Raw genomic sequence first — 16,525 nt, 5'->3', positions numbered from 1 at the left:
TTTTGCGGTACGCGGGCCTCTCACTGTTGTGGCCTCTCCCCTTGCGGAGCACAGGCTCCAGACGCACAGGCTCAGCGACCATGGCCCACGGGCCCAGCCGCTCCGCGGCACATGGGATCCTCCCGGACCGGGGCACGAACCTGCGTCCCCTGCATTGGAAGGCGGACTCTCAACCACTGCACCACCAGGGAAGCCCTCTTTCTATTATTAACATCTTACATTAGTATGGCACATTTGTCATGATTAATGGACCAATATTGGTACACCATTATTAGTTAAGTCCAATCTTTATTCAGTTTTCCTCAGTTTTTTTCATTTCCTTTTTCTGTTTCAGGATCACATCCAAGATACTACGTTATCTAGTTGTCATGCTTCTTTAGGCTCCTCTTGACTGTGATAGTTTCTCAAAATTTTCTTGTTTTTGATGACTTTAATAGTGTGGGGGAGTACTGGCCAGGTATTTTGTAGACTGACCTTCAGCTGGGATTTGTCTGATGTTTTTCTCATGATCTGACTTGGAGTATGGATTCTGGGGGGAGGAAGACCACAGAGGTGAAGCACTGTTCTCATCACATCATATCAAGAGTATGTATCTCGACGTGACTTGTTACTGTCGATGGTGACCTGATGACCTGGCTAAGGTAGGATTTGACAGGTTTCTCTACTGTAAAGTTACTCCCCCCACTCCTTTCCATACTGTTCTCTTTGGAAGGAAGTCACTATGGGCAATCTACAACTTAAGGATTGAGGAGTTATGCACCACCTCCTTGAAGGCAGAGAGTATCTACACATGTTATTTGGAATTCTTCTACATGGGAGATTTATCTATTAGCCCTCATTTATCTAATTATTCAATTATTTATTCATATTAGTATGTACTCATGAATATTCATTTTATACTTTGGGTTATAATATGATAATATCTTATTTTCTTGTTCAAATTGTTACAACTTTAGCCATTAGGAGCGCTTTCAATTGGCTCCTGTGTTCCTTTGTGTTCTCTACCACACCACCTCCCCCCATCATTGTGGAGTTTTGAGTACTTCCTTACTTTTTGGCATTATAAGATGCTCCTGGACCATCCTGTATATTTCCCACCCCAGTTCTAGAATCAACCATTTCTCCGAGGTGACCTAGTCCTTTTATTGGAGAATGGTATTAGAAACCAAGATCTGGGTGCTAGGTGTGCTCATTGCTACTGGGATGTCATTGCTTCTACATCCTCTCAGCTGACATAGCAAGGAAATAGATGTGTATACTAACCCATGTATGTACGTATATCTATAAATATTTCCATATGTAACCATCTGTATCAATATTAAGTTAAGCATGATTTCCCACTTATGTCTTCAATTCTAATTCATTACCACATGGATCATTCTAGCCTTCTCTTATTTGTCTATAAACATCTACTCCAACAATAAGAAATCTGGCTCCCACCATCTTCCATTCATTTAATTATTCAATTCCAATGTACGTGTGTTTTCAACCACCCACTTTTTAAAGTAGGAATTTAATTATTCCCAAACTACTTATTTCACATATCCAAGATTCCATAAAGGACTTTATGATACTCTGTCCTTACAGTCCCTGACCTGTGCCAACCCAGTTTGCCAAACTAAAATGCCAATTCTCACATTGATGTCCTCTCCAGGATTTGGGTTGATTGTTTTCTTCTGGTCTCTTTCCAGCTGAAATGTCCTTCTGTAGGTCTACTGACAAGAATGCATCATCCCAGATATTCCCTGAGTAACAAACTCTTATTCTACCAAATCTATGCCTAAATGGTTGAGCAGGTGGTGTAAAAGGTAGAGCTTGTCTCTGCTGGGAGAGAGGAGTGCGTTCTCCACATTCTTCCTCACCATGGACAAAGTTCTCAGAAGCCACTTTGGCTGTAATGAGAGATAGAAGTATCCCTTAATGGTGTGTTCCCATATCACCACACACCACACCGCCTGAGGCAACACTGCTATAAATAGCACTTGGTCTCCTTACTAGTCCACCACAGCCGAGTTAACCCAGACATGATGGAGACTTGGTGGGAAGAGGAAAAAGCAGAAAAACAAAGCGAGAAGAGGAGAGGAAAAAGGACAATGGAGAAAGGGCAGTGATGATATTAATAACGTATATAATTAATGATTTTAATAATTACTTACATTTGCAAAAAACTTGAACATGCATGGTTTCATTTATTTCATTAAGTATAATGACTCATAAAAGTATATATTTAGTTTTAACCTATATCTTAGGTTATTGGCTTTTGTGTGTTCTAGATTTAGGGATAGGTACATGATCCAAGCTGCGCCAGTGAGAGTTGGCTCTGGGACTATTGCTAGAACTGTTGGAAAAGAAGCGTGTTCTCTTTCCATTGGGATTATACAGTAAGTGTGAATGGATGGTCAATATATCTAGTTATTTGTTTGCTTATTTATTTGTTTATATGCATAGAAGAAGATCTGAAGACAGTATCCCAAAATGTTAACATCAATTAATTTTTGGTGATAGGGTAATTGGTGATATTTATGGTTTTTACACATGTATGTATTATTTATATTTTCTATAAAGTCGTATATTACATTTATATTAACATAGATTTTTCCTGTTATAAGTTATTGTTTTTAATTATTTTATAATATACTTATGTTACAAAACATAAGTACATAGAAATATGTTTATAATATATTGTTATCTAAATAATAGATTAGTGTAATTTTTACACTAATATAAGACAGAAGTCCTTTACCCCCTAAGGTCCATTTATTCTTTCCCTTGGTTACTGACTCAAACCCAGTTCCCTACGCCTGGTAGGACATGCATCCTTAATCCCAGGACGATCCAGTGTCCTAGAACAACTTTTTTCAAAATAAAGGTTTTTACCTTTTCAAAGTGAAGTATTTATGAAAAAGGTATTTTTCAAAATAAAATACAATATTTAGGAACTGAGAGGTTCTATTGGTTTTGTCCACATCCCATCAGACGCTAGACCTCATCAAAGAACAGGCTGTGTTCTCGGCTGGCAGTGGCAGGAGGACCAGGGATAGAGGGACCAGTTTTGTAGTCATTTTAGAAGGAGCTCAGTAGGTTTTTTCCATAGCCCTGCCAGAGAGCGGAACAGCTCCCACCCCACAACGGAGGAGAAACAGCTCCAGTGGCGGCCCCGTTCTTCCTGGGTTCCCTCCTCCAGTGTTTACGAGAACTCCTGGGAATTCTCCACAGACTGGGCTGTCCTCCCTGCCAGTCGCCCGCTCAATCCTGCGCTCTCCCACTGTGGACACAGGCCCCACCCTCAACTCCCCAAAGCACAGCCAAGGCCAGGCTGCAGCATTAACAAAACTCCCCATAACCCCTGAAGAGATGCCACTCATTCCAAAAGAAAACCACCTTTTATAATAACGACACAGAGCCTGTAGTTTCACATTGTTCTGAATTGCATTGTCTCTTTTCCAGAACAGGTTTAAGTTTTATCCCTGCGTAACGCGAAGTCCTATTAAAATATTTTCCTAAAAACAAAAGGGATTATTCCCACAAGAGCAATTTGCTTCCACCTCCACAAAAGATAGAGGAACTGGGATTAAAAACCCAAACCCACACAGTATAGCATAGCAATTTGTCCTCTTTTCTCACCATTGCAGTTTTCAAAAACAGGAGAGACCACTTTCTACACATTTTCATATCTACCTATTTGGAAACAAAAGCGTGAGTCTGACAGAGGGTCAGGGGCTTGGCTGGGGGGTGGGGAATGGGGGGTGGGGAGTGGGGGGATGGGGTGTGGGGTGTGGGAGAGACTCAGGAGGCGGGTGGGAGGTCAGTGGACACAGAAAGCACCAGGTTCCCAGAGGCTGGCACTTGGAGTCAGATATGGGGAGAGAGGGACAGACAGTAATCACAGTCAGTTTGCCTGACCACGGAGTGTTTGTTATTTCATCTTCAAAGGAGGCACCTGGGAGAGCCAACCTCTCAGGCCCCTTCCAGCTCCTGAACTTTCCATACCTCAGCCAGGTCAGTGAGGTAAGGGGCCACCTCCCCAGGTGTAGGTCTCCACAGACCTTTTCCCGGGATTGCATCAGCGCTCATTCTTCCACCTCCAAGGGCGCCTACACCTCCCTCCTCCACTCCCAAAACTTCTTAGGTTGAGATAACACGCTTTTGTTCTCTCGCTGACTCCACACCTATGGGGAGAGGGAATGAGGAAACCTTCGGGAAAGTTCGGCCTATCTGATGAAGGTAAGAGGTAGGAGGCTGCCCCATTACTCCTCACGCCTTCCAGGTTCCCGAGGGCCCCCCGCCCAATTCAGGAGGCGTTTCTGGGCTTGGCTTCCTGGCAGGTGAGGCTTGCAGGCACTGGGGGTGCTCAGGAGGGTGGTGAAGGCCCTGGGCTCAAAAATCCTCATCTTGGGGATTCATTAGGGATTTTTTCCCAAGGACTCCACCAAGGAGGAGGTGGGTGTCTTCTAATGGCTTCTCATCAGACTCATGATCAGGTCCAAACTTCTCAGCCTGGCATCCTGGATTCTGCAGAATCTTGCCTTGGCCTTCCTTGCCAACCCCCTCTTCTGCTATTCTTCCCAGACCCACTGAGCTGTAGCTACATAAAACTGCACTATTGCCCTGGACATGTTACACATGTTCATGCCTCTGTGGCTACTTTGCATATTCTGTTTCCTCTGTCTGGAGTGCCCACTGCCACTTCTTTTCTTAGAGAACTCCTATTCATCCTTCAAGAGCCTACTTAAAAGTCATCTGCCTCTTCAAAGCCTTACTTGATCCTCAGGGTTGGTTGCTTTGTGCTCCAAGGCATAGGGTTCCTTCCCTGGCTCACCACCCAGTAGGGTAATTATTAGGATTTGCATGTTTAAATTCCTCCTAGTTGCTCCTCTAGGGCAGAGACTGTGTCAGTCACCTTTGTAAACCAGTGCTGGGCCCTAATAATTCCTCAGGCAATATTTGTGTAAGAATGAACACCATTTCTGCTGGATTTGTGGTATTACTGAGTAGTATTAAGAGAATGCTTCAGTTACCATGGACATTTCCTGGCCCACAGCGCTATGTCTCCAGACAAGGGTCGTATATCTGTGAGTCTATGTATTCACACAGCATCAGTACGGTACTCCTCAGATAGTTTTACATGTGTTTTATTTATTTTACACATTTACCTGATGGGTGGTTATTACAGTTACCATCATAAGATGAAGAGACTGAGATGCCAAGAGATTAAGCAACATCATGTTCAATGTTATAGTACATGTGTGGCAAAGCTGGAACTTGAACCCAGGTATTCTTGCTGCAAGAGCCGTAAGATCTCTGCCTACACCAGAGGTTCTCAATAATGAGTCTTTGAATCAGCAGATCAGCCTCACCTGGGAACTTGTTAGACATGCAAATTATTGGGCCCACCCCAGGCCTACTGAATCAGAAACTTCTAGGGTGGGCTCAGCAATGCCTGTTTTGACCACCTGCAGGTGATTCTGTTGCATGGTCAAGTCCAAGAACCCAGGCCTACATCATCGTAGCTACTCCAGTGGCTGCGCAGAGCCAGAGGAGGGCGCTCCAAGGCAAACCTTTATCCCTGAATAGTCCTGGCAGCTGGAATGGAAATCTAGCCCCAGGTAGAAGGGAAGAAAACCCGTGGACTGGGAGTTAGGAGCCAGAGTTCTAGTCTCACCGGTTCTGCGATTATTGATGGTGATTTTGAGCACCTCTCTGGGCCTCAGTTTTCTCATCTGTAAAATGAGGATGTTGACGAAATGATCTCATATCTAATTTCCCTTTATGCTCTGTTATTCAACTCTCCTTTGGAATGTGTTGTCCATGCCAGCGGTGGAATGAAGACGGGGTATGAGTGCTCATTTTACATGAATTTTTCCCATACTTGGAAATTGAGCATTTCCAAATTCCAAATCCTTGGACGAGCTATCCTCTACCATCTTCTTCCTTAAGGGCAGGAAGTGGGAGCAAACATTTGAGTTGACTCATGAAACTTTATTAGGCAAAAAATAGAAAACCGTTTGATGACACTGCTTTGGACCCCCTTCTGTTGCCTGAGGCTCCTCCCCTGGGCCTTTTCCCTAATTCCTCTCCTGTCTCCTGCTTCCCCACTGGGACTATGCCAGACCCTCTTGCTCACAGGACCATCTCCCTGTCCTCCCTGTGAGCTCATGTGTGTTCCCTGCCCCTCGACATGGGGTTGCCCAATTCACAGGCCTTGCTTACTCACCATCCTTCTGAGGAAGGGGGAGGGATGATGTGTCAGGGTGACTTCCTAGGTGCACCAGGGGCTCAGTGGCCGAATGGGGGAGCCCATGGATACCATTAAGCCCTATCCTACTGTTTTCATGTGGACCTGAGGGCTCTCCCAGGAGTGCACCTACTAGTGGGTGGGGCTGTGCCTCCTGCGTACCTGGTGGGGCCCAGCATTTAACTGGCAGCTGGATAACCTCCTGCGTACAGCAGGCTGAAAAGAAGAAAGAATGCCTCCTGCCCCTTTGAGACGATGGAGATTCAAGACAAGTAATGACACTGTAAAAGTAGAGCCCTGAATCAGAAAGGTGGGTTGAAGAATTTTAATCACTCAGGACCTGGGTGTCAGCAGGAGAACATGGCTGAGCGCTCAAGTCCTGAGAGGCTGTGAGAATGTGGGTAGTTCTAGAAGTCAGTCAAGGGAGATATCGCCTTCAGGAAAACCACCCGTACCAGATAAACAGCCAGAGTATCTGTCAAATCAGCATCATCCTCAGAGAGAGACTTTCAGCGTGAGGTGTCCAGAGTCCAGGAAAAGCCTAAAAAGTGCAGGACATCACGTGTTGCTGGCAGCCCTTGGGTTAAAAGCCAAAGAAGGTGGTTCTTAAACAAGGTCCCAGGAAGAGCAGGAGCTAATGCTGATTCTTCATCAGCTGAAGCTCAGTGAGGCTGCATGTGTCAGCTGCAAGTGACCCAGGGAAGCCGGATACCTCTTGCACTGTGCATTGGTGGAACTACACGTTAATAAAGAATAGGTGTATATTCCAAACTCATCAGATCGTGTACATTACATATCTTCAGCTTTTTGTATGTCAATCATACCTCAATAAAATGATTTTTTTAAAAAAAAAGAATATGTACGTGGATTTGTGTGTAGCTATAGCTTCTAATATACCCTCTAAATTAACCCAGTACCCTGGATTCCCATGTTAACACCTTTGGTTGATGGCTGCTCTCTTTGTCCATCCTGAGCCCCCCCACAGTGGGCCTGGTAGTTGAGTTTAACCTGGAATCTGATGACCTGCCTCAGTGGCCCTGGGACTTCCCAGGATCCAGGGGGCTTGAAGGCCTGGGGAAGAGCCAGGCATCAGTTAAGCTTTCTGGCACTGCTCCAGGCTGAGTCCCTCCCCTCTCCCGTCTCCCCAGTCTGTTCCTGTCCCAGCTCAGCCTGAAATTGGCCTGCTCTCCTGCAAGACTTCTATTAAAGGAGTCTTCTGCATATGTTCAGAGTGGATTTCAGCCTCACTCCTTAGAATCTCCTAAACATCCTACTCTCCAGCTTATATGACTTCACAGACGGCAGAGCACTCATTTCTGGTGTCTTCCATTCAAAGATTGGACAAGTCCAAACACTTTTGTCCTTTGTTGCTGGGGTTGTGCAGGAGAGAGGAGATGTGAGCTATAGTCTGAACAAGCTGATGCAATCCAGCGGTGGGCTCTTTGGCAAGTCATTTTGCTTCTCTGGGCCTCAATTTTATCATCTGTAAAATGTGAATGCTGTTTCAGATGTCCTCTGAAGTCTTCCAGCCCTAACATTCTGAGATTCTGGAGCCTGCTTTGGCCAAAAGAAGAGGCTCAGAGGTCCTGTCCGTCACCCCACAATGCCCAGGTGGAGGTAGAGAGGGATGCGTGCAGTGTCAGGACAGCAGGGAGGACTCTGGGCCCGATGAGTGCTTTCCCTTCATGGACTTGGATTAGAGGAGTGCCTGTTGGGTGGGGCCTGGCTGGAAGGAGTGAGACAGTCTCCCCCAGGCCTCCGCCTGCCTGAGTGGTTGCCTCACAGGCTGTTACGTAGCTCTCCTTACCACTTTCCAGGGTGGGGCAGGGAAGGGCAGCTGGGCAGCTGCTGATGCAATAGGCAGGCACAAGCCTGTATTCTTCGAAGACTAAGCAAAAGTTGGCTGGGCTGGGCCCGGCCAACCTGGGCTGCAGTTGCAAGGCCCTGCTCTTTGCAGAGCTTCAGCTTCCTCTTCTCTCCTTATAGCTGAAATGCGGTTCACTGACTGGTCATCAGAGCCAGTAACTGATACTTTGTCCATTTACCCCTGGTGCTCCTTAACCTGTAGCTGAAGAGAATATCCTTGAGCGCTAGGAGTGTGGACATGCGTGAGTATATACACACACCACACACATACCACGCCCCCGCCACACACAGTGGGGTCATCCGGAGGTAAGATAGTTGTTTTGAGAATCTGCTCCCACCAGACCATGCTTCCCACGAGCTCTTCCAGGAGGAAGTGGATCCAGTCAGAAGGATCAGAGAGTGTCAGAAGATCTGGAAATTTCCTCTATATAGCCAAAGCCTCAAAACATGCCCTTGGGAATGCCATTTCTATTCAAGGCCCCATCTATCAAATATAAATGAGACTCTGGGCTACTTTTCATATCCCAGGGACCTGGACGCCCAGAACACAATAACTCTTATAATCTTTTAAGTTAAAAAAAAAAATAGAGTCTGAGAGGGAAAAAAGAGAAGGTGCATCAAGTCTTTGACAAAGCAAAATTGCTAAATATTGCACTCAAACTAGCTTGATGATGAGCAACTATACCTCCATCATAAATTGCAAAGAACTTTGTCTGACTAAACCTATGTTTCAAAGCTCTACATTCCCTGAAAAAGGCTCAAGAAGGAAAGTCAAAGTAAAATTAGGCCCTACGTCACTCATAATCATCATGATTTACTTTACTTACTATGTTCCAGGTCCTTTGCTAAATGATTTACATGAATTTTCACATTTCATTCTCACGGAAACCCTATGAGGAAGTCTATTATAATCCCCATTTTACAGATGCAGAAACTGAGGCACAGAAGTTTAAGTAACTTGCCCAAGGACAGAGGGCTAGTAAGTGGTAGAGCCAAGGTGTTAACCTGGTTCTCCTGAGTCTGGAGCCTAGGCTCATAACCATCTGAAAAACCCACATTTACAGATAGAGAGTTCAAGAGGGATAGAATCCTTCAAATCACAAAAGGATTCATCAGAATGTTCTCTATACCCCAAATTCCTCTATAGCTTCAGTCAATAAAATCCATAATTTTATTTTCTGGAGTGTATGTCCAAATTTTAAGGAACATATTTTTTTTTAACATAACAGATAGACTTTTGCTCTTTGGGAAGGGTCACTCCTAGAACGTTCATCAAATCAGTTCATTCTGTTAATGGTTAACAACTGACTTACTGTCTTATTGGTACTGAATACATTTAGAAAGGAGGTTTGGGCAAGGTAGTTATACTTTAAGTATGAATTTTATAATTATACATTTGTATGTATTCACACATAATCAAATTTAATCAAATGGACAGCCTGAAAGAGTGAAATTGTAGTGTTCTCATCGTCGTGCAGGAGTTGGGGGCTTTCTTCTTGAATTGGCCGTCAGCTTGATTTATAGATGTTTTATCTCATTAACCTTAATGTCATGGAGCTAATTAGTAACTCTGGAAACTGCAAAACACACTAGAAGCAGTCCCGTAGCTCTTTAACGTCACCGTGCGCCAGATTAAACTGGACCCAATTATTCCCAATCACAGAAGACATCTTTTGAAAGGCTTTGCCTCCTTCATTTGGAATGGCTTACTGGAATGAAAATCAAGCTTGATGTGGATCTTGATTTTCCTTTTGGCCGCACACCACGTTACATCAAAACAGTCTGAATCCTTCAAAAGCTCTTGCTTCACAGAGAGACAGGCATATGCACATTGCAGTAATTGCCCCTGTTTGGGTAAAGTCGTCCCAGGACCCTGTGCAGGGTCCCGAGGATCTCACTGCCTGCGTTCTGCCTGCTGGTAAGCATCAGGGCAACACGTTGGGACCCAGCCCTGTCCAGGAGGCTGCTGTCTTGAGGATGGAGAAGGTCTCTCAGGTACTAACAGTGCTATGGGCATCCTTTTCCTTCCCTTTTCCTCTTCTTACTTCTGGGACCAAGACACTGAGGCAGAGGTTGTTACAGCCTTTCTTCCCTTCTAGCTTTCTATGGGAGGATTCTGAGCTGCTTGCCTTCCCCCCCCCCTCCCCCTCCGCCTCCGCCTCCATTTCTTATGGCTGAATCAGATGGTGGCTAGGATGCAAGGATGATAGACATCAAAGAGGCTAAATTAATCTACATAAGAAAAAGGGGGAAGCTACTCTCTGGAGAGAGAATGGGCTGGGTACGCTGTTGAGTGGGACACTGGGTGAGAAAAATAGCCATTTTTTCAAGAAATTTCTCAAAGATTTACATGATTTTTAAGGCATTTGGAGTTTAACTTACATTTCTTTTGAAATGGATACCATGTGAAGATGGAACTTCATAAGGGAGAAAGAAGGCTCAGTTTGTTTGTTTCTTTGTTTTGCTTTGTTTTTTTTTGGCCATGGGCAGCTTGTGGGATCTTAGTTCCCCAACTAGGGACTGAACCCGTGCCCTTGGCAGTGAAAGCGTGGAGTCCTAACCACTGGACTGCCAGGGAATTCCCTTTTTTTTTTTTTAAGAAGGCTCATTTTATTCAAGTTACATGTCAAATAATTTTCTGGAGAAAGGAAAGCGACTTGGGTAGAAAAATTCAAGCTGATGACTTGCGATGAGGTTTTTTGAATTTGCATGGTCCTTGAACAGGACTGTGAAGTGTAGGAGTAGTAGAGAGCGGCCTGTGATGAAATATTATCGGGGCGGATCCTTGGATTTGTGGGTGAAGCTGAGGTTTCCTTTGGGGTGACTTCACATGACCAAACTCCAATGCTGGAATAGGTGATACAAAACTTTAATCTCTTTCCTTGGTTTAGTTTGAAAATGGACTAGATTGTTAACATACAGACAAATTTTTGTCTGGGGACTTGCTCCTTAAGTGCCAAACTGATGTTCTAATGCCGCTTCACATGTCTCCCGGCTGAGTGACTCAGCCCTGGCCTCATGAACCCTCCACAGGCTCTCCCTCCCTCAGGGGTGCAGGTGTGTCCCCACCTGGGTCAGAGGCCAGGAAACTAACCACAATATCCTGGCTAGAGACATAGGCTTCTGCCTTGGAGGCAAAACAGGGTGAAACACAGGCAGGCAGGATCCCAAACCACAGAAGCTCAAGTTAGGTCAATCTTTGTGAACATGACAATTCACTGTCTCTCTTGGTCAACAAAAAGAAACACAGACCCATTCAAAAATGGTTCTAAAGGACTGAGAATATGCATAACTATGGCAGCTTGACATTGAATGCTATTCCAAAGCAACTGAGAAAGTTAATTAGCCTTTCTTTTCACAAGCCAAGAAAGGTGCAATGATACATTCACACCCGTCTGTAGCAGGACAGTCAAGTACAGGAGTTTAAATCACTTTTCTGGCAGGCAATGAGTACAATGTTTGAGTTCATGTTCCCTCCTCACATGCACCTAGCAACTTGGGGGACTGCATGCTGGGCAGGAACCATCCTTCTGGGAGATGTTGCAGACATTCACAGGATTGTCCCTCTGTGGGACCTGCCTCTCTGGAACAGTTAGAAATTACGTTGAGGATCAGGTTAGGGGGGAGGAAGCCATGATGGAAAATTATTGTTCCTTTGAAAGTAGGTATTCATGGAAACTTTGCTATGACTGGTATGGCCATTACTGTGGTCATATCATTTTACCTTAAACGTGGACCCCAGTCCAAGGCGGAGGTAGATAAGCCCTTGGGAATGCACAATTACTACTTGGTTCGCTTGCAGGAATTAAGCAAATGAAATTGATGATAAAAATGACACTGCTTTAGAAGGCATTCTCTCATGTTCACAGTATATTTAGAATAATCATTAGGAAAAGGGGCCTGGTGTTTTGAAGAGTCTGTCAGAAATCTTCAGCCCAATTTGTTCCTAAGACAGGATGAGAATGGATTTACTTCAGTTGAAATCCTAACTTCTATTGTCAGGATTATGCAGAAAGTCTGGATAATGCTACACATAGGAAAAACAAAGAGAAACACTTTCTCTTCTAGACTGGCACCCCTGAAGACTAGGAATAAAATCACTTCGACTATGAATTACTGATCTGTTCCTCTAAGGCTAGTTAATAACGAACACTGTTTGTCCTTTGGAGGATTTAATATTTCCCCAACCCACAAGAGCCATACTGGTTGCCTTTGATCCTGGGCTAGGTCTTAATGACATCTGTTTTTTTTGTTTTTTTTTTAATTAATTAATTAATTTTTGGCTGCATTGGGTCTTTGTTGCTGTGGGCGGCTTTCTCTAGTTGCGGTGAGCGGGGGCTACTCTTCGTCGCGGTGCTCGGGCTTCTCATTGCGGTGGCTTCTCTTGTGTGCAGAGCACAGGCTCTAGGTGCACAGGCTTCAGTAGTTGTGGCACGCGGGCTCAGTAGTTGTGGCTCGTCGGCTCTAGAGCACAGGCTCAGTAGTTGCGGCACACGGGCTTAGTTGTTCCGTGGCATGTGGGATCTTCCCAGACCAGGGCTCGAACCTGTGTTCCCTGCATTGGCAGGTGGATTCTTAACCACTGCGCCACCAGGGAAGCCCCTGACATCTGTTTTAAACAGAGGAAAGAGGGGAGTATTAGAATAGATGCTGACTGTATTAAATTCTACCCCTTATGTACATGCTTGAGGCAGCTTCATGGAATCCCTCCTCCAGACCAGATGAGTTATTTCTGGAGCTCGGGCTCCTTTGGCCACCCATACCCCACTGGTTGGCTCAGCCCCTGCTTCTTGTAGCAGACCTACTTGAGAACACCAGAGTATTTCTTGGCTACATTTCCATATAGCCTTTTAATCTTCACAGATGAGACAATTTAATACACTCCTACCTCACATGGCCATGAGTTCTACTCTGGGCCAGCATCAGGACCAATCCTGTCCTGGGCAGAGGGCTAGAAAGACCTTGATCCCAGAAGTTGGCATCTAGTCATGATGGTTACTGGCCCCACTCTAGCCTCATACCCTGGCCCTAGAAACTGGACTCTTACCTCATCCATTCACTTGACAAACACTTATTGAGCACCTACTATGTGTCAGGCCCACAAATATGGCAGTAACTAAAACAGAATAAAATACTCACCTTTCTCTAACTTATACTCTGTTTTAAGGAACTGAGTCTTGTGTTACCGTTCCCAAGTTTCAACCTTGGTTCCCTGATCAGGAAGTCACTTCTTCTAGAACAACCTTTCTCAAACTTCAGTATGCATACGAATCACTTGGAGCTGCAGATCCTGATTCAGTGGGTCTAGGGTGGGGCCTGAGATTCTGAATTACTAACAAGCTCCCAAATGTTACTGCTGCAGCTGCTGGGGATGTTGCCTGGATTACGCTTTGAGTGGCAAGGATGTACAGCCAGTAGCACCATCGGTGAGTCTGTTAGAAACACAGAATCTCAGGCATCACTTCGGACCTCCAGGCTGAGAATCTGCCCCTTGACAAGATCCCCAGGAGTTGAGAAACCATGATCTAGAACAGTGATTCCCAAAGCACAAGCATCAGGAGCACCAGGTGAGAATTATAAACTACCTGGGGACCACCCCCCATCCCTCGCTGAGTTGTATTATTGGGTGGTGAGCACCCCAGGTGATTTTGATGGATACCAGGTTTGAAAACCTCAAAGAGCATTTTCAGAGGGCACTTTCCTAGGCTCATGGGACCTCACAGTGAGAAAAGCCTTAGAGTTGACCTGACGGTAATCATCTGAGATTGCGGGCTCCTCTGAAGTGATTGTCACACGAGTCCCAGGTAAGAAACTGAGGCCAGGTCCTTGTGCAGGGTCCGTGGCTAGTACACGGTGGGGCCGGGCCTTGCTCCAAATTCTCCTTCCACCGCAGCCACCCCAGGACTGCCTCTCCTTGACCACGCCCCCAATCTTTCTCCCCTCCAGCCCCTTACCGTCAAACCTCCACACCCTCACAGCTGCTTTATTTCAGCACCCACAGTTGCCACCCTCTCCCCACCCATGTCACCCATCAATCAGACCACACGTTTAACTGGTTGACTTTCCCCAAAGACTGATTCTGCCAGCCCCTCGATCATGTTTTCAGCTCTTTGGGGGAGGTGCAGTGCGTGGGTGGGAAAGGTGTTGTCTGCTGGCCTTCCATCCATCTTTCAGGAAGGCAGTTAAGTTTCCTGCTCTTTCTCTTCTGTTTCAGCCCCTCTTTTGCTAAGTGTCCTGCAGCCTTCTGGAATGTATGTGAGCACCTCCTCTCTGCTGACAGCTTCAAGACTTCCTCGTTCTTTCAAACTGGCTACGTTCTCCCCTCCCCTGCCTACACAGGTAGGTGCTACTCACAGTCAAAGTTAAATGGACACACCTGGAACTTATGGTCTAAGGTAGGGGCCTTCTTTCGGAGTCCACAGATCCCTAGCCCAATAATGTAAAATCCTCAGTGTACACTAGAATCTCCTAGGGAGCTTAGAAATCCAGACTGTACTCAGATCAATTAAATGAAAACCTCTGGTGGTGGGAGGCAGGCACCAGTGGTTGACAGCTCTCCCCAGGTGATTCTGACGTGCAGCCAAGGTTGAGAACCACTGGAAAGTCCAGGTAAAATTGTTTCCGGATGGGCATATGTGCATTTGGTGGAAAACCTAAGCCATAGCCTTTAGCAGATTCTCAAAGTCTTCAATGATACTTTTCTCCTTACCTTTCTCCCCCTCAAAAAAGGCACAGTGGCTGGTCTAAGATAACAAACAAGAAGAACTCACCAGTTATTACAGAAACACCAAATACTTGTGTTAACTAAATAAACAGGCACTAACATGTAGAGCAGCAAAAGTGCCTATTGTTGCTTCGCAAGTGAAGGGGACTTGGGAATGTTGTGTTTGGTGGGACGGGAGAGGCCCTGCCTCTCTCACACTTAGCCAGGAAAACCGTGTGATTTCAGATGCTGCCACTACAGAGATCTGATCACATCACTTAACTCCCCTGCTGCCCACAGAACCAAGGCCAAACCCCGGACGATAGCATCCTGGTTCCTTCCTTCCTGGTTACCTAGCCCCAGGCATCCTTTCTAGTCATTGCGTTCATTTCTTCACACACTCTAGCCCCAGAAGGATGCTCACTGCTCATTTTTTTCGACACCTCTCTGCCTTTGCTTCTATTCTTCTCCTGGTTCCTCCCACTCTCCCTGTCTCAAGTAGACATGGGCGGGGAGGTAGGATTGAAGAGACAGAGAATGACTGGAGCAGGGTTCCCTAGTACAGAAGGTGCTCAGTTCATATTTGTCAAAGTGAGTGGGGCAGCTGCCTTGTGTTAGGAGCTCCTACTGTTGGGGGTGGAAATATACGGAGATTCAGAAGCTCTGGCCCTCAGGGGACTTAGATGCCAGCAGGGAGGCAGACCAGTGATCCGGGTGCAGGACACATAATAGGTGCTCTTAAGATTTGTTCTTTTCCTCCATCTGCTTCCCTGGGTTAAGAATCTAGGTTAAACGGCTATACCTTCTCCCAGCTGCAGAAAGAGGGTGAGTGCCCCTCCCATAAGGACTATACCCTTTCCATTTGGGCTTCCAGGATGACCTAATTGTTCTTCACTTTAGTAAGGCACAGAGGGCTCATTATGTAAATTCAAGCAAACATACACACCCCAGATCATGAATTACATCTGTATTAATAAACATTTTAATTAACACTTACCAACTGCCGACGAAGTGTGAGGTGTAAATAACACGTGGATGCAGGTTGAAGAAATGAGACTAGAAAGCCACTGCTTCCTTTCTACTCCATTCAAGAATTTCAAGAAACAGTGTACATGCTTCTCTTTTAAAAAGTAATCATAAGTTCTGAAGCCTGAAACAATCAACAATATACAAATACTTACCATTGTTTGCCATATAATAATTTAACATTTGTCTTTTGTTTATTTGTTTTGTCTTTGGCTATGCCTCGTGGCTTGTGGGATCTTGGTTCCCCGATCAGGGATTGAACCTGGGCCCTTGGCAGTGAAATCACGGAGTCCTACCCATTAGACGGCCAGGGAATTCCCAGTAATTTAGCATTTGTATGGTGCCTCTCTTCTCAGATTTATTCATTCATTTATTCAACAGATATTTAATAGAGGCAGCAGGCATTGTTCTAGGCACCAGAATAGAGCAGTAAGTGAATAAGACAAAATTCCTGATCTTAAGATGTTTACATTCTGGTGAACGAAGATAGACAATAAGGAAATCAACAAGTACACAAAGAATATTAAATGGTGATAAGTGCTGTAGGAAAATATAAAGTGGAGTAAGGAGAATAGGGACTGTGTGTGTGTATTGCTTTTTTACATAGAGTGGCGTCACTGATTAGGTGACATTTGAGTGACAGGATCTGTTGATGGATTAGATATAGGGTGTAGGAGAAAGAGGTGTCAAGTTGG

General features: G+C 45.3%; 1 long non-coding RNA gene across 1 annotated transcript; it reads left to right on the top strand.

Moving 5' to 3' along the window:
• Positions 1 to 1,484: 1,484 nt before the first annotated feature.
• LOC114900549 lies at positions 1,485 to 13,647 on the top strand. Its single transcript, XR_003794871.1, has 3 exons — positions 1,485 to 2,381; positions 3,633 to 3,696; positions 13,464 to 13,647. It is a non-coding gene; the product is annotated as an uncharacterized LOC114900549 (long non-coding RNA).
• Positions 13,648 to 16,525: the final 2,878 nt, after the last annotated feature.

Source organism: Monodon monoceros, unplaced genomic scaffold (assembly GCF_005190385.1).
Source record: "Monodon monoceros isolate NGI ecotype Baffin Bay Population unplaced genomic scaffold, NGI_Narwhal_1 Super_Scaffold_19, whole genome shotgun sequence".
Classification (NCBI taxonomy): Eukaryota; Metazoa; Chordata; class Mammalia; order Artiodactyla; family Monodontidae; genus Monodon; species Monodon monoceros.
This window is presented reverse-complemented; position numbering and strand designations above follow the sequence as displayed.